Raw genomic sequence first — 19,605 nt, forward strand, 5'->3', positions numbered from 1 at the left:
AGCCAGAAAACCCAGAACTTCAACCAAGCAAGAAGAAGGAAATCATACTTTTATTTATAGTTTGGTACATTACTATGTCTTTGAATATGAAGTTTACTTGTGTGATTATTTTGATGAGTAGCTAAATCTAGTTGCTTATGTTAGCTAGATGAAGTTGGAACTCATGGTTTGTTTATAATAATTTAGACTTTTCTAGTTGGTTAATGTCTTGTGTTTGATTGTTTGTACCTAACATGCTTAATTTGATACTTGATAGCTTTGATTCATATTCTGTGTAGTTTAGTGACCATTAATCTGCATGAATTTGACTACCTAGAAATTTATTGAACATTAGATTATTAGAGCTAAGATCGAACCAATCTTAGATAAGCAATTGAAGTATTGAATTTGTTGTGTTGGAGAACTCATATTGTGACCACAATTCTGTTTGCTATCTCGATCTTACATAGCTCAAATCCTATCTAATAATCGATTTTGTATTAAATTATGTGTGACCATGCATAACTCTACATGAATTAATTGAATATTGGTAATTTGGAATTGAATTGCTAATAACATTTTAATTGGTAACCAACGGGAATTTTCATAATTAATATTTAAACCATTGAGGGAAAGTGGACTAAAACTAACAGAAGTGTTTTACAATTTGATTGAATAGTGTTGATAAATTAAGTTCATCTAAACTTGCAAAATTAGATAAAAACCCATTTTACTTTTGTTAGAACTTTAGATTAATTTAATAGTAAATAGGTTAAATAATTGATTCCGTTCCCTGTGTTCGATACCCGAATTTTGTGCTATGCTATTTACGATGGGTACACTGCCCTTAGTCGAATAGCTAGTAGGAGAGTAGGTAAAATTAAGTGCAGCTGTTTGCACGCATCAAGTTTTTGGCGCCGTTGACGGGGAACAGTTTATTTGATTGTTAATTTATTTGCTTTAAGTTAATCGACCCTTTTTGTGGGGTAAAACCTACAAAAAGTAAATTTTCTACATTAATTTTTGTTTCAGATCTGAGACCACGACGTGGACCTTAAGTACACGACATAAGTTCAGTTAGGAAGGTAGTTTTAGTATTTTTTAATTTTTAATTTTTGTTTAGATTTACGTTTTTATTTTTGTTTATTTTGCTGTAGTTCATGACCAGAGGTTCCAACAAACCTTTGGTACCACCACTTGAAGATCCAGAGTCGGCCCTTCACAAAAAGACGCATAAAAACATGAAAGAAGACCAACCACTAAAGAGCTCACCATTTAAAGACCTTAAATCAGTATTTGGAAAGAAGAAAGGGAAGAACGTGGGAGAGTCAAGTACATCTTCGATGGACAAAAGTAAAATTGAAGATCTTCATCAAATACCTAGTCCACAAGAATCCGAATACGAGTCCGAACCTGAATTCGAATTAGAGAAAAGCGAACCCAGAGACGACCCAGAAAACGAAATGGCAAACATTGCGGATATGTCCATGGGGGCATACAAGAAGTAGAAGGAAGAGAAGTATATGAAGATTGACTGAGGCTTCTACCAAAAAGAACAACCACCTCCCGAGAAAAAAGTTGGTCTTGAATCTATGTTACATAGATTTCTAGAGGCTTCCAAGAAAAGGCACGATGAAACAGATGTAGTGATAAGGGAAAATCAGAATATCATGAAGGAACAATAAGCCTTGCTAAAAAATCACCAAGCATCGATCCAAAATATTGAAGTCCAACTAGGTCAACTAACTACTCTAGTACAAGATAAATTATCTCCAAAAATCTCCGAGAAAAAGCCTCAATCACATGTCATGGTAATAGAAACCGAAGAGGATACCATTTCTGAGTTCCTTGAAGCACTAGAAGTCGATCCAGCTCAGTCTGAACTAAAGCCAAAGAAGTCCAATCTCGAAGAACATAAACTTGCTGAAACACCGAATCCACGATGTGGAGATCCAATTTCCACGACGTGGGATAGGTCTGATCAAAAAAATTTGGATAATGTTCCAACTTATCGTCCTCCTTTACCGTTTCATTCTCGAGCTAATATCCATCCACTGGAACAAGAGCATATGAAGTTTATGCAACAAGTGAAGGGTATTCCAATAAATACCACTTTCATTGATTCGTTATCTAAAGTTCCTGAGTATGCCAAGTTTTTGCAAGATTTAATCAATACTCGCCAGCAATTAGAAAGGAATTCCAAGATAATTATAAGTGAGCATAGTTCTAAAGTAATTACGGGAGAGTTACCAAAGAAGATGGGAGATCCTGGACGCCTCACTCTTCCATGTGAATTTGGGAATAATTTGAAGATTTATGCTTTAGCTGATTATGGGGCTAGCATAAATCTAATGCCTTACTCATTTTATCAAAAGCTTAATATTCCCATGTTAAAGGCTACAAGAATGACAATTCACATGGCCAACCATTCAGTGACATATCCGAGAGGCATTATAAAATATATTTTAGTTAAAATTGGAAAAGTCGTTTTTTCCAATTGATTTTGTCATAATGGACATGAAAGAAGACAATAATGTCCCAATTATCTTTGGTCGCCCTCTACTTAATACTGCTAGAGCCTTGGTTGATATTCGCGAATCCAAGCTTACATTGAGAGTGGGAGATGATGAAGCTACTTTTGGAGTAAAAGATGGTTTCCAAGGAAGTGATGTTCAAGGTGAAGTTTTCAATGTCGATGAAGAGAATGAACTTGAAGAATTAGAAAAGCTTATGGAAGAAGAGATTCAACAAGTCAACCGCACCAAACCGAGAGCATCTGCTCCTATGGTCTTTGAAGTTATTGGTTATAAAACTCCAACATCTTGGATGAGTGAAGATAGAGAAGAATTGGTGTCCAGTGATGAAGAGGATGTTACTTCTAAATTAAAGAGTTCAATTGAGGAAAAGAGGATGGTGCCCATGGAGCTTAAAGATGAAGAAGTTAAACATTTGGAAAATAGGGGAATTAAAAGGAAGCTCGAAGAAGGAGATGTAAAGGTTAAAAAAGAAAATTCCAAAAAGGCATATCTTAGACGAGTCCAAGCATATAAAAGGAAATGGAAGGAGCAAAAGGTGCAATTGGTGATGGATACTCCGACTAATTCAACGTAAGGTGGCACAGAGTCCGGCTCAAGACTCCAACAAAAAGAAGCGCTTCTCGGGAGGCACACCGAGCTTGGTTTCAAATTCTTTTCATTTTTAAACTTAGTATAATTTTTGCATTTTAGTTGAGTTGTAGGATAATTAATCATCTAATTGTTTTAATTATTAAATGAATTGGTGAAAATCATGTGTGGGGTTCTAAAAAAATTTGTATGGTAAATAAATTAAGGTTTTTATATTATAAATGGACATTTCAAGATTGAAATCTCAATTCCGTGTCGTGGGATAAAAGCCCATGTCATGGAAATATAATACAGCCCGATCAGTCTAGCCCAGCACAAAAGCCCACGACGTGGAAATGAACTCCACGACGTGGAAATGAACTCCACGACGTGGAAATGAACTCCACGACGTGGACTTTGAAAAACACTGATGGGGGACCAGTTTATACTTAAGAGTTTGACCATTCCTTATTTGTTTATTGCACAAACGGACAAAGAAGCTCGACCCCACACTCGATTTTCTGCCACTTTCTACCATTTTGTTCCAAATTTCATGCATCCTTTGTCTCCTAACGTCATTTGGTAAGTGTTACTTCCACAAAATTTATAGTTTTCTTCACATTTTATGCATTTTGTAGTTAGGTTTTCTTTAGAGATGAAATACCCAAAATTGAGTACATTCATTGGTTATTTTTAAATACATGTGTGATATAAGGCCATATATTAATGAGATAAGAAAACCCCAAGTGAGATATGTGGTTGATTTTGACCACATATGGTGCATTCCAAAAATACGTCTCGGACCAGGTCCACGACGTGGAGATGAAACCCACGACGTGGAAACTGGGCGGCCAGTTTCCTGTTTTGCCTTATAAATTGATAATCTTGGTTGTTTTGGTTTGTTTCGTTTTTCTTTTCTCATTTCAGGAAAAACGAGTCCTCAAAGGGCAGTTCGTCAAGCACAAGACCCTATTGATGTGGTGAGTATTCATCCGCTATACCGGTTTCCGCAAAATATTTCCCGTGCAATGTTGAATAATTATGAAAATCGTTTGGGATGGTTATATAATCGTGAGTTTGCAGTTGCTTCCACTGTGGATTGGACATGGTTACGTGGGGTCGGTATGATTACGAAATTGGAGAGATATTGGACGAAAGTGTTTATGGGGGATGACTTTTCATTTACTTGCAACGGGTGGAGGAATCTATTTTCTCTTCAAGAACCCGTGTATCGGGAATTATCGGTGGATTTCTTTGCCACCGTGAGTTTAGAGGATAAACCGTCGATCTGACTTACAACAGGGCACTTTTTTTAGATTGGGAGGCATATATCGTGAATGCAGTCTTCGGGAATTCGCATGGCGCATAGGACTCTATACTGAGGAGGAGACCCTCTCACCATTTTTTGTTCTATTCTTGCAGGGATGTGTTAGAGACTTCACCTTCTGGATTTTTGATGTCCAGTTTTGGAGGACTATATCAAATCACGAGTACAATTCTAGTGATGCATGCGAAGGGAAAATTCGGAATCCCGTGTATTATTTTTTGCATCGCCTCATTACCTTCACGACAAATCATAAAAATCATGGAGATAAAGTGCCTCTTCAAAACTTGTTTTATTTGTGGAGCATAATCACCCCCGGTGTTTTTTGTGACCTTCCGTATATGCTTGCGCGATTTATGGGTAGAAAGACGACTAACTCTAGACCCGGTAGTCCCATCACGGGTGGACATCTAGTCACCCGACTTGCCCGGTCTTATGGCATCTTGACTCCTAATTTTATTAGGAATCTCACGCGCTTTCAGGATAGTGACTTAACTATCCATGTTAAGGGTGTCATGCGAGTTGTAGTGAATGTGGGAGGAGTTTATGTGATACCCCCGGAGGATGAAGAACAACAAATTGGGCAACAAGAAGAAAAACCTCGGCCAAGGCGAATGAATGTGAGAGGTCGAGGAGAGAGGGGACAACCACAACCACCACCCCAACCGTTTGAGGGCGGTATACCGACCGACCCGTTTCAAAGCCAGGTTGGTTTGTATTTAGACAATCTTCGCGGGGGAGTGACTTACAACACTCAAATTCTCGAAACCATGTTTACACATATGAATATGGTTCGACCCCCTACGATGCCTCCCCAATGCCCGTACATTCCAACGTGGGAACAATTATGGACGCGACAAGGAGATGGTGTCGGAACTAGTGGAACACATCATGATGAAGAAGATGATTAGTTTATCCTTTTATTTCTTTTATTTCGTTTAGTTTATTTTTGGTTTGTTTGTTTTGATTTTAGTTTAATTTGGTTGTATAACGACTATTTAAATTGTTATGTTTCTTGTTTACTTCTTTTGGTTGTTATTTTCAGTGTTGGTTAGAGAAAAACGTGACTAAGAAGCCTTAGAGATATGAGAGCATTAACACGATTAGCCGTGTCATTTAGAGTTATGAGTCGAGACCCACAATCTTAGATAACTGTGGGGTTAATCGAGAGAGAAGCGAGTTAGGAAAGAATCACAATATATACAGTTTAGAAGGGTCTTAATATGTTAAGACACAAGTCCACATTAAACTTATTTAAAGAAGAAAAGTTTTCTGTGATGCCCAGTTTCCACGACGTGGACACCAACTACACGTCATGGATTGATTTCAATACGCGATTTTAGAAAATGTAATTATTCGAAGCCACGTTGTGTAGCTCTACACCACGACCTGGAATGCAAAAGTTCAAATTTTCTTCTTTTCTATACCATTTCATGTGGCGTATGCTTTCCCACATTGGTCTATTATATTTTGAAGCTTTTCTACATTGCATTTGTTGAATATTGTAGTCTCAATTTCAAATTTTGTCGGCACATTTACACATCTCATTTCTTGAAATTCCATGTTCCATATTTGAAGAAGTCCAAGTTTAAGATGTTCAAGTTACTCACACGTGAAGAATTCGATCTCGCCACTACTACCCCAGGGGAGTTTGTTCTTTTTTCACCCTTTTCTTGATTTTAATTTATTTTATGCATACAATGAGGGCATTGTATGTAATACGTATGGGGTAGGGGGTCGAAAAAGTAAATTGCTAGAAAATTATAAAAATTACAAAATTTGAAAAAATTTAAAAATGGATTTGAAACAATAATCTAAAAAACTGAATCTAGTTATAATTAGTTTAGACTTAAGTTGATAGTGTTATGTGGGATGATCCAATGAGAGCTCAAATGTTTAATTGAGCCAATACATGTTATAGTATATGTGTGGCTTCCCAAGTTCCAGTGAAAAGTCATGAGATATGAAAAGGTAATCTAGTAGTTTATATGGCATAATATGTTTTGTAGCCTAAACCTGAAATCTATCCAGGAAAGCTTATGTAGTCATTGCACATAGACTAATATCTTTAACCAATAAGGGTTGAAGTTAAGCTCCCTTGCTTAAGCATGTATGATTTGAGTGAAAAAAAGTGAGAAATTAAGAGAGAGAGAGAGAGAGAGAGAGAGAGAGAGAGAGAGAAAGAGAGAGAGAAATTACCAAAAAATTGAAGAATTTTGGAGCTATCAAGTATGAAGATCAAAAGATCAAAATTCCAAAGAATCAAAATTTGAAGATACCAAAAATCACACAAAAGGTGGTGAATTCAAAGAAATCAAAGACCAAATACTCAAAGATAGTGAAGAATTCCAAGAGCTCCATTATGGTATCTAAAGTTGTAATTTCTAGACTATGTATGTTTGGGTAGCTTAACTAGAAATACCTTGAGGTTAAGAAAGAGTTCTGAGGATTGATTCGGAGGGTTGAAGAAATGAGTATCATATAAGCTAAGGGGTGAAGTTTCATAAGGAATGTGAGTATTTAGGATTGGGAAGTTATTAGGAGATTTAGACACAAATATGCGCATTAAGGTTTCAGTATAATGGCTAAGATCGAAATGGATTGTTCTATGTGATGCTAGTGATGAAGGTTTGAATTAAAAGTAATTAGTTTTGCTTGAGGGCAAGCAAAGCATAAGTGTGGGGTATTTTGATATTGCCATATTTATACATACTTTTAGGCAATATTTGAATACATTTTTATACATATTTTTGGTTATTTGCATGGAATAATGGTACTTATAACATTAAATTGTATTTTGCAGCCAAAATAAGTCATTTTGAAGAATAAGGACTAAAAGTGGAAAAAAAGAAACTTTGGAGGCTTGGAAGACTAAAGAAAATAAAACCCACGAAAACAGTTGTATCCACGTCGTGGATATCACTTACACGACGTGGAAAGTAAAATTCTGGAAGATGAGTATGCGCAAAATCGAAATCCTTGCCCGATAAGGATTCATCTAAGTCCACGACGTGGAGCCCTATTCCACGAAGTGGAATGTAATTTCATGACAAGTATATATATCTTTAACACTACGGGTTTGGAGGTTGGTTTTTGGAAGAATAGAGTTCCAAAAGTCGTTTTTCAGAGGATTACAAGCCAGCAAATCCATAACTTCAACCAAGCAAGAAGAAGGAGATCATACTTTGTTTATAGTTTGGTACATTAATATGTTTTTGAATATGAAGTTTACGTGTGTGATTATTTTGATGAGTAGCTAAATCTAGCTGCTTCTGTTAGCTAGATGAAGCTGGAACTCATGGTTTGTTTATAATAATCTAGACTTTTCTAGTTGGTTAATGTCTTGTGTTTGATTGTTTATACCTAACATGCTTAATTTGATACTTGATAGCTTTGATTCATATTCTGTGTAGTTTAGTGACCATTAATCTGCATGAATTTGACTACCTAGTAATTTAGTGAACATTAGATTATTAGAGCTAAGATCGAACCAATCTTAGATAAGCAATTGAAGTATTGAATTTGCTGTGTTGGAGAACTCATATTGTGACCACAATTGTGTTTGTTATTACGTAGCTCCAATCCTATCTAATAATTGATTATGTGTTAAATTATGTGTGGCCATGCATAGCTCTACATGAATTAATTGAATATTAGTAATTTGGAATTGAATTGCTAATAAAATTTTAATTGGTAACCAACGGGAATTGTCATAATTAATATTTAAACCATTGAGGGAAAGTGGATTCAAACTAACAGAAGTGTTTTATAATCTGATTGAATAGTGTTGATAAATTAAGTTCATCTAAACTTGCAAAATTAGATAAAAACCCATTTTACTTTTGTTAGAATTTTAGATTAATTTAATAGTAAATAGGTTAAATAATTGATTATGTTCCCTGTGTTCGATACCCGACTTTTGTGATATACTATTTGAAAGGGGTACACTGTCCTGAGTCGAATAGCTAGTAGGAGAGTAGGTAAAATTAGGTGTAGCTATTTGCACGCATCATTCCTTAAGGAACTTAGCATATCTAGGTACCTGTTTGATCACATCTAAGAGGGGGATGTTGACTTCAACGTTCCAGAACATTGCCATGATTTCATTATCTTTTCTCTCTTTTTTATTTATTCTCAATCTTGATGGAAAAGGTGGTGGTGTGATCTTTGCTTCTTTTTCTTCTAGCTTCTTTTTCTCCACCATTTTTTCTTTCTCTTCATCTTTCTTTGGTGGTTCTTCTATCACCAACTCTCCTTCTTCTTCTTCTGCTTCTTCTTTGGGCATCTTTGGGCCATCATATTTCCTTCTACTCCTCAAGGTAATTTCACAAGCATTGTGCTTTGGGTTCTTTTCGGTTTGAGGAGGTAGCTTTCCTTGATTTTTCCATTTTGCTCACCGGTTGAGTAAGTTGTGCCATTTGTTGCTCAATATTCTTGATGCTTGCCTTGGTTTCTTGCTAAAAAATTTGAGTGCTAGTGGCAAGGCTTTTTTGACTATGCCTTCTAAAGACATGCTTGAGGATCCGACTTGTTGAGGAAGAGGTTGTGGTTGCCTCGGTTGGTAATTTTGTTGTGGAAATGGCGACATTGCTTGGTAATGGGCTGTTTGTCTTTGTTAATAGCCCATTTTTTGGTTGTTGTTCCACCCTTGATTTCCTCAGGGTTGATCATAAGTTCTTTGATTGTACACGAAATAGCCTCCCATAGCATTCGCTTCTTCATATTCTTCTTCTTGTAATTGTGGACACATATCGGTCGGGTGTCCCAGTTGAGTGCAAATACCACAAGGACGGGGTGTGGATTGCACACCTTTTTCCTTAACAAGCATCATTACCACCTTAGTCAACTCGGATAGTTGAGCTTCAATTTGAGGAGTGTGTACCTCTTTTACACCTCGGAGTGCATCCATGTACTAATCTTCATCTTGACTCGTGTACTTTAAATCCTTTCGCCATGTTTTTTATGAGATCCTGAATCTCAGTTGGGGTCTTATCGGTCAAAGATCCTCCACTTGAAGCATTAAGAAGTCTTCTTTCCCAAGGATTCATGCCTTCAATGAAGTATTGGAGGATTTGATACTCACCAATACCATGCTTTGGGCAACGGGCACAAAGCTTTTTGAACCTCTCCCAATATGTATGAAAGGCTTATCTCTGGTGTTGTTTGATCCCAATTATCTCTCTTCTTAGGGCTGAGGCTTTCATTTCTGGGAAGTATTTATCTAAGAAAAGACTTGCAAGGTCTACCCATGTGTTGATCGTTCCCACTGGAAGATCATAAAGCCAATATTTTGCTGAATCTTGCACCACGAAGGGGAATTCTCTATGCTTGATTTGATCCTCCGTGACATTATGTGGTTTCATGCCAACACACACAACATGGAACTTTGTGAGGAATTTGTCGGGATCTTCATTTTCTAGGTATCTAAAGGTTGGGAGGAGGTGGATTAGATCAGATTTTAGTTCAAGGTTTGTGGTTCCCGGATAGGTGATGCAAAGAGGTTGTTGAGTAACCTCTTGCCTCGCCTATTGGCGGAGGGTTTGCTTGGGTGGTGGATTTGGAGGACCTTAATTCCCTCCACGGTTGCCTCCCATGGTATGAGTAAGAATTGAAGTTTCTGTGGGTATGGAGTTTAGGATGTTATGAGGAGGTGAAGAGGGTGGAGTGGTACTTCTTGATAAGGATGGTTGGGGTGAGAGTGACAGGGTTTCTGTTTCAGTTTTTCGATACACTTGAGAGGGGTTTGTCCTCCCAAATGTTGATGACCGGAGGAGTAGATGATGAAGAAGTCCTGGAACCCGGTTTCCTCTTACGAAGCTTGGCTTGCTTCCGTAACCTGTTTGCAGTCTTCTCTATCTCCGTATCAATTAACAATGGTGTACCTGTACGAAAAGATCAAGGCATAAACAATTAGTAACACTGTGTCCCCAGGAACAACGCCAATTTGTTAGGCGTGTCAAACCCAACAAATAATATAGGTACAACATACTCCAAATACATTGCTTTAATGCACTAAAAAGTCGTATAAGGAAAACAGGGTCGAACCACAGAGACACGAGATAAAAGTCTATGCCTCTTTGTGCAAGGTACTTTGATCACAAAATGGGGTTTTGTTTGCAAAGGTAAAATAATAAAATAACAAACTACTTTAAAAACATGCATAAAATGAAATAAACTTGTAAACAATTTGACCGAATGGTTCTAATTCTAGTTCCCAATGTTGTTGTTCAACTTGATTATGACTTGATTTAATTCATGATTGCTATTCTAAGTTGCTGCTGAAAGATATTAACACGATCTAACACCTCTCTCTTGCCAAATTATCTAAGCAAAGCACGCTCTTTGACTACACCTAGCTTTACTAATTCAACCTAAACACGCTCTTAGATTGTATTGAAAAACTGCATTAAGTTTTGTATAAGCTTCCCAACAATGTTTATTTCTTCTCATACGCCCACAAGTGTGAAAACATGTGATATATGTTTTACAATAAGAAAACTTATTGTTTGTTACCAATTATTAACTTAATAGAATGATTAGGTGCCCTAAAAGTTAAATATCTACACAAAAATTGAATTCTTGAAAGTGGTCAATCAAACACAAATCAAATTCAAGGGTTCTAGTTTAAATAAAAACATAATCACTAGAATAGCATCACAAATAAAACATAAAATCATATGCTTCAAAGAAATCAACATGTTTTAAACAAGAACTAGAAATTAGGGTTTCTTATCCACACATGGTTAAGAACAAATCAAACAAGAATAAAGATGGAATTGGAAATGTTTAATGCTAAAAAATGGAAATCAAAAGTGTTTGCAATGATTAGTAGCCTTCAAGAATTCCCAAAAATCTCTCAAAATCGCCAGAGCAAGCTCCTAAAACCACCTGTCAATAAAAAAGTGTCGCCTGCTCCAATTTAGCACCATAATTAACTGTTCACGTGCATTCCTTGAGACCATTTTAGCATGTCGATGCCTTTTGCTCATGAGTTTTTGGCATGACCATTTGTCTTGACCATGTGTTTTTAGCATGGCCCATGCTTTTTGCTAAAATTCCAATAAATCTTCACTTTTGGCTCCTTCTTCAGTCTGGTTTCACCACGAGTCATATTGCTCAAATATAAGATGAGAAAGGACAAACACGTCCCGTGTCGGTGTGACACGAACCGTGTTTCAAACATAGTCCTTTGCTATGATGATATTGCAATAAGGACTCGGGTTATGTCTTCATGTTCTCTTCCATGGCATGACCGATCCATCTTCTTTTCATGCTCCAAAGCTCAATGCTCCAAGCTCCATGATGCCTATAAAATAAATCAAAAACAGTGAAGTACCAGACATTCTTAATAAAATATGCAATTGCCCAAATAATTAACTAAATTCAAGAATTATGAAGTAGAATGCTATGAAAGGACGAAAATAAACATGCAAAATAGGTGCATAAAATGCACCTATCAGACTATAATGGGTACATTAATGAAAACCTACCTATACCCGTGAGAATCATGTGAAACACATTGATTCTTTACACAAATGGAAGAAAAGTTCAAGGACCTCGAGTCTACTAGTCTACTAGTAAAACAAATATGTATCTTGAGGGAATGTTCAAAAGGTAACACCTACCTATCTTATACATGATTCAACTATTGGATTTTCTCTAGGTACCTTGAAATGTTTGATCAGTTTTCATTCATGTGGGGGATTGTTGGAAAACAGGTTTTAACCAATTTATAAAAATGGGTTTTCCCTATTTTTGAACATGAAACTCGAACCCTAAACCATTATTTAATGAATAAATAGTTATATGTTTGTGTTTCCTCCGTGATACCTTTGCTTTGGTATATCACACATCCAAAAGAGATTTACTATGAATGAGAAATTAATCCTTAAAGTGGGAGCGTTGGAAGAAGTAATAAAATAGTTTAACGGGTTTTAACTCATCCCACATGGATGTGAGAGTGGAAAAGAAGTGGATATATAAATACAAATGCTTCTATGCTTTGTAAGACTTGAACTTGTGTGTTAGTGTTCATCGACTAGAAAAGTTTAAGGACCTTTTGGAAATATTAATTTCTTTCTGTGTAACTGACAATATAATTTATAGTCAACTTTGAACTCGTATTAATGACCATATGAAACACCATTTCCAATACAATTTTGATATTTAATTATGCCATTAAATTGGTGGTTATGGTTTGCTATATAATTATACCTACTGTTCATCGACTAGAAAATAATCAGAATACGCTTATCATCTCTTTTGTTGCTGTCATTCCGGATATACTCTTCCAATCTTCTTAGTTACTGTCATTTTCTTGCTTATGTAATGGTATTATCTAGGATTAATATAGGTTCGGGTGGTCTCGGAAAACCAATTCAAGTTGTTGTGTCCTAGGAAAAAAACACCTGATAACGGACGAATTTGTTTTGAGAACACTCTATTAAACACATGCACTACCTTCCCACGACTACAAGAGTAAAATTATTCCTACAGAAACCTCCTCCTACACCGCCCTTCCCAAGACCGTAAGAGTAACTAGTGTCGTACTCGTCCGGTGGATAGGTTGACAAATGCATAAACAATATATTGATTTATGTTATTTTTATAGCATATTACTTTCATTCCTTTCTATATTAGTTATGTACATGACAAATCTATCTAGTTATCTTTCTATCTCTCGAAATAATATCTATAATTGTGTTGCATACATAAGATAAAATAAACAACTCAGTCAATATAAGACTAAAAAACTGAAATTATTCAATGTAGATCTGAAAGTCAACATTTTCAACTTATCGGTTCACATAAAACCACCCACAAGGACAAACCTAGTAAGATCCTTTGGACAAATCTAGTAGGATCCTTTGTTTAATTTTCTTATTTAACCATTGTACTTTGAAAGTACAATGGTTGAATAAGAAAAAAAACATATTTTTTTTGAAAATATGAATTAAAAATGAAAGTATGATGTTATATTTGAAAGTACAATGCTTAAATAAGAAAATAACATAATTTTTATTGAAAATAAGTACAATGCTATTATTTTCAAAGAAAAATTACCATTTTGCCCCTAGCCTGATTTATATATTTGTTTAAAATATGACAATTGTAGAATGACTCTTATCATGATATATATATCTATAAAGTTTTAAGAATTACCAAAAAAAATGTTACTCGTGTTTTCTAATTTCTATGGTGTCTAATTGAAAATGTATTTTGAAAAATAACTCAAATCCAAAATATATTTCCAAAAATATTGAAATAAATAACCTAGTTTCTTGAATGAAACTCTCAACACTAAAGAATGAAGCACTTAAATGTTATCCAGATGAAAAATACATTGGATTTATTCTCTCTTTCTAAATTAAACAGCCATTTTAATAATTGATTAATGAACACAATGTTTTTAATAACTCAAAGCAATATTTTGGAATGTACGTCAGGTGATAATAAATTGGAGTTTACAAAAAACCACAACTCTCACGTTCAAATATGCAGTTTGCAGTAAAGATAAAATGACGCCACCTAAAGTGTAATAATAACAATGTCGGACTTACACTAAAGTTAAAAACAAACCTAGTAAAGGTTTCATGTATCAAGATTTGTTCAAGCTCTGTTTTCTGTATCAATTGTGGCAGAATAGCTAGAAAAACTCCACCACTATGGTCAATATTTATCACTTTATTAGCAATTACAATTATAAAAACATTTGTAACTCCCAAGAAACAATAAATTTATATTTGTTCATAACTTCAAGTAAAGGGAATAAAAAAAACAATTTCCAAAGGAATGTGATTCCTTCATTTTGTTAGCATTCATGTCTTAGTCAGGGGTTGATATTATTTTTCATTCCAGCCTAAAAATTGCAATAAAACCCATTTCTATTTACGTTTTTTTATCACAATTTTTTTAGAGGTTATATTGTTATTGTAAAAAATCAAGAAATGTTGTTCTTATTGTAACTTATTTGGGCTTTAAAGAAATTTTATTATGTTTTATCATTGTCAATAAAAGTTTGTTGATTTACTCAGCCAAGTTGAGTACATAGCCAAGTTGATTCTTAAGATGGTTTCATATAAGAAACAACGCATTCTCAAAATATACCGAGTAATATTAATATAAAACAAAAAAATTGTACTAAAAAATGAAAATGCATATATACCATGTAACTATTTTTTCATTGCCTCAACTTTTATGAACCCCATGGCCTTTTTCAGAAGTATGGACTGAAAAATGGTGACACACACTTAAAGAAGTGTATGTATGCGTCTTTCCCATTGATGGAGAGAAAGATAAAGAAGGAGGGTCGTTCCGTCAATTCCTCAAACAGTAGTAGAATTTAGGGCTTTGTTCATCAAAATTGAAACACAAACACCATAACATAATCAATTATAAGCAGTAATGAGGAGAAACAAAGAATTCTAGTGGAAGGTGGAAAGAACTATCTGTGATTTCAATTCAAAGCAATTGATTGAAACATTGAACCATTTACAGTGAAACTGAAGACTTATGTAGGCGGGAACAAAGATCCTGGTGGTGCAGTTATCGGTTTAAATGGAATAACACTCCTTATCAAAGAAAGCACCACACGTGATTGAGTCGTGGGCAACAAAGCCGGAGAAGACAACCGCCATGTACGTGGGGGAGAAAAAGGAGGAATTGGGGGACGACCTAATGCGATGATTGGGGATTTACAGTTCACAACTTATGCCTGATTAAAATCAAAAGAAAATGGAAGAGAGAAAATTCTTATGGAGTGGTATTGATTTCACTCATACCAATACCTTTATGGGTGTATTTAGCGTCGAGCGACTCCATTGAAGAAACCTAATATGAGCACCAAAGCAAAATTTAACTACAAGAAATTGAGGCTTGAATGCCAATATTAAGCCCCAATCATCTTCTACATAGATAAACGGATGCATTCTTGCATGCTTCAAAACGTCATGGTATAATTCTATCTCGGTGGTGGGGATGCCATCGACACCACTCTGATAAAAGAAGCTCCTATTTTTTATTTTATGTATTTCAACCAAACCTTTACACGTCTTTACCTTTAAACGTCTTTAGTCGATGCTTTTCTTGTAACCTTTTAGTCTTGCCTATCTTCCTTGATAAAGTACTCTTTTTGATCCATTTATTTTACAATTTTAAGTATTATTTTTTATTTGGTTGAGGTTCATTCAAGATAGAAACAAGCTCTACCAGTTCTCTGGCCAAGATTGTATTTTTCATGCCCTAAGTGAATGAATATGTGCTTAACCATATTTCTGTGTATTTTTCGATGAGAAGAAAGCAATGAATATGCTATTAAAGCAATCAATGGAACGAATTTGGATGGAAGGAGCCTGAAGGTGGTTCAGGCATGGACTAGGGTAGTGATTGTTCCTCCGTATCCATAAATTCTCCATTTGTTGTGATATCTTTTATGTCACTTTTTCCTGAACAACCCAATTGAAACATATTTTTTTTAATTATGAAACATACCATAAACAAAGTAATGAAAGTATGATGTTGTTATGGATATGCATCCCTTTTTTGGTGATACGAACAGGCAGCAAGCTGTTAGAGCCATGGAGATTGAGAAAGTGAATGGCTTGTCTTTTTGTAAGTACCCCAAATTCCTGTGTATTTTTTTTAATTAAATAGTAGATTAATTACGATGCCACTATTTAACTTTTTCCGAAATAAAAGGAGTCATTCAAATGACAGAACTGTCACGCTGTTTGACTTCATTCAATGATGACTAGTGCACATTTGTACATGAATCCAACTAACACATAATTTAGTCACACAATTAATCAAATCAAAATCCACTCTAGCATCAACTTAATTGACAAATATGGGTGTGTTTGGCACGGAGCTTTTGGAAGAGTTTGAGAGCTTTTAGATTTTAGCTTTTAACAAACTCTCTAGTTTAAACAAAAAGCTTCGTTTAGCAGTACGAGCGTTTAGCTTTTAGTTTAAACAAAACGCTCCAAATTTAAAAGCTACTTCATGTAGCGTTTAACAAAACGCTACTAGCTTTTGAAATCAATTTCCATAATTACCCTTAAAAATATATTTATATATATATTTTTTATTTTTAGTCAATTGTCTTTTTATGTAATTTTATATATTTCAAAAACTTCTAGTTACTTTTGCTAAACACTTATATAACAAATAAAAGCTACAGCTTCCCGCTACCAGCTACCCGCTACACGCTACACGCTACCCGCTAACCGCTTCCAGCTAACAGCTACTTTTGCCAAACATGTCCATAGTAATCCAAACATAAATTACCATACTACCCCTGACCTTTATCTGGGTAATACCGTTTCTGACACTAATCCTTCACGGCTGCTGCTATCAGTCGACACCAATCCATGTTGTATTCCCACCCCAGTCGACCCTTCTAACCCATACTCCTCATTTACACTCACGTCCTCTCCTTTCATTGGAAACATATATTCTTGATTTTCCGACATGCCACCTGTCACCTCACCCACCATACCACCTCTCTTCTCATCCGCCTCCTGTAACTGCAATGCAAACTCTAACCCCCAAACAACTTCATCCATCTTCGGACGTTTACTCCCTTTCATTCTTAAACAACTATTCGCAACCTCACCAAACTTCATCAAACAATTAGGAGCAATCTCATCACATATTCTCTTATCAACTATCTCTTTCAACGTCCCCTTTCCATAGTTTAACCTACCCCATTCAGCTAAATTCACCTCTTCATCAGAAACACCTCGGTTTATAATCACTGGCCTAGAACACAACACCTCTAACAATACAACCCCAAACGAGTACACATCAGATTTCTCTGTAAGTTGTTGCATTTTGTAATATTCAGGATCCATATACCCAAATGTCCCTTTCACAGCTGTACTAACATGATCTACACCTTTCTCTTTTGGCCCTAACTTTGACAAACCAAAATCCGCCACTTTCGCCACCCAATTCTCATCGAGCAAAATATTAGTCGATTTCACATCGCGATGAATAATGGCACGATTTGCACCTGTGTGTAGATAATCCAACCCTTTTGCTGCACCAATGCAAATTTCCAGACGTCGTTTCCATGGTAAATTAGGGTTGTTTCCTTTATATAAATGATCTTGTAATGTCCCATGAGACATGTAATCATACACAAGAACCATTTCGCCCTCGTCGTCACAGTACCCAATTAAGGACACAAGTTGGACATGACGTAATTTTGACAGCAACCCAATTTCCGTTTGGAATTCGTGAAAACCTTGTTTGGATAACGCGTTTAGTCGTTTGATTGCGACAGTTGTTGTAGCATTGTCGATGTACCCTTTGTACACCATCCCAAACCCTCCTCTCCCGATTATATAATTTTTATCAAATTCTCTGGTGGCATCTTTCACTTCCTTGATTGTAAACCGCCGACACCTACCTGACGGAAGGCGGTTATCTTTTGATTTTTGCTCACCGGATGACTTGTCACCGGAGTGCTTCACTCGCCGGAAAACGATAAAACCTAAAGTTGACAGCATGAGTACTACTGCTCCGCCAATACCGCCTATTATGGCGGCATACGACGGAGTTTTGTTTTTCACGGGAGATGACGGCGGCGGTGGTACTGTAGGGCGGAGCTCCGAGTCGCGATCAGTGAGACTACCATTCATGCTAAGCTTGAAAACTTCCAAACCGTTCAAAAATGCATCAGGGTATTCTGTCAAGTCATAGTTAGGACCCATCGCGAGCCACAAATCTCGCTTTCTTCCACTACCATCAAAATCATACACAAATACCCCATAATCTTTAAACACAGGAGACCAAGTACCTTGAGTCCAGTAAAACAGATCTGCCTCGTCTTCAGCCGTTTGATTCGTAATATAAATTTTAAAAAATACCGCAAATTCCCTCCTGTATTGCGGTATAATATTACAAAAGTGGAGCCTAAGGTTGTAATAAAACCCAGAATCAACCGGAAGCTGCCACGTCAGATTGCGATTTTCAGAAAAAGCACCCATGCTTCTTTGCGTAGCATAAACTAACTCAGGTGCTGTATAATTCGGTGTGTCAGCTTTGTAGACTATCGGAGTCTTGTTAACCGGGGTTACTGTTCGAACTGGGAACAAATATGGATCGTCTTGATCCCACGATCGATACATCCCGGTATCAAGGATGGGGGAGATCAGCTCCCCACCGACGTTTAACCGGTAAATATTCTCCAGACACGTGTCCTCTGAGATTACTGGTCCAGAATATTGACCTACGTATTTCACATTTTTGGATTTATAATATAAGTTTTCCGGTTGTGAAACAATTTCGATACCGTTAATGAACGCATATGATTCGGGTGAGGGGGTGAAAGTGATGTTTATGGTTTCGGTGTGGTTTACATAGATGATGAATTCTTTTACAAAGTGGGGAACCTTATTGGAATGGGTGATTCTGGTTCGCAAGTAGGACGAGGTTTGGAAAGCGATGAAGTTGGATAAGAGAGAGTAACCGTTGGATGATACCGAAAAGAAAGATTGGTCGGCGTTGTGGTGGGAGTAGGTGGCGGGGTAGAAATAGAGGCGGAGGAATTTAGGGCCGTTGGTCACCGGAAAAGTGTAGGTGAATGATGTTTTGAAGATTCGTGCAGTGGAGTACGGGATTTCCGGGACGGAAGGGTCGCGGTTGTTTGGGGCAGATGTGAAGGAGGGGGTGGTGGAGGGCATGAATTCAGAACGTTCATCGGTGTCCCATTTCCGGTCAGTAGTGGCGGTTGCACCACCGCAATTGAGGAGGAAGTAGTCGGTGGGTTTGTATGGTTGGGCGGCGGTGGTGGTGGTGGTGGTGATGGAGAAGAGGAGGAAAGAAAAGAGTGGTAAAGGGAAGGTGAACATGGTGGTTGATAGGTTTACTTTCATGTTTAGTGAGATCCTTTCTTATTTATGCTCTTTTATAAATTATAAAAGTAGTTAGGGTTATACAGATAAAAAGATTGTTTCCTTGATAATGAAAAGTCTTGGTTATCGCCATTTGCCACTAGCCAGTAGGAAGCATTTTGCACCATGGAACGTTTACCTATTTTGCACCACGAAATGTGTAACGTGCTTATGTGAACTTTTGTTAATTTGTAATGTTATTAATTGAATATGCTTCAACAAACAAGCACATATATACTATGAATTATTTATCGACTTTATAACTGAAAATTAATCTTCTAACGGAGCATAAACAAACACA

The 19,605-nt window shown here is 36.4% G+C and overlaps 1 pseudogene; it reads right to left on the reverse strand.

The window, feature by feature from the left end:
• Window positions 1–16,482: 16,482 nt before the first annotated feature.
• Window positions 16,483–19,372, reverse strand: LOC145109148 (receptor-like protein kinase FERONIA pseudogene; annotated as a pseudogene).
• Between the last annotated feature and the right edge of the window lie 233 nt (window positions 19,373–19,605).

This window comes from Lactuca virosa, chromosome 4 (assembly GCF_052849685.1).
Source record: "Lactuca virosa cultivar CGN04683 chromosome 4, Lactuca_virosa_CGN04683_v6, whole genome shotgun sequence".
NCBI classification, from domain to species: Eukaryota; Viridiplantae; Streptophyta; class Magnoliopsida; order Asterales; family Asteraceae; genus Lactuca; species Lactuca virosa.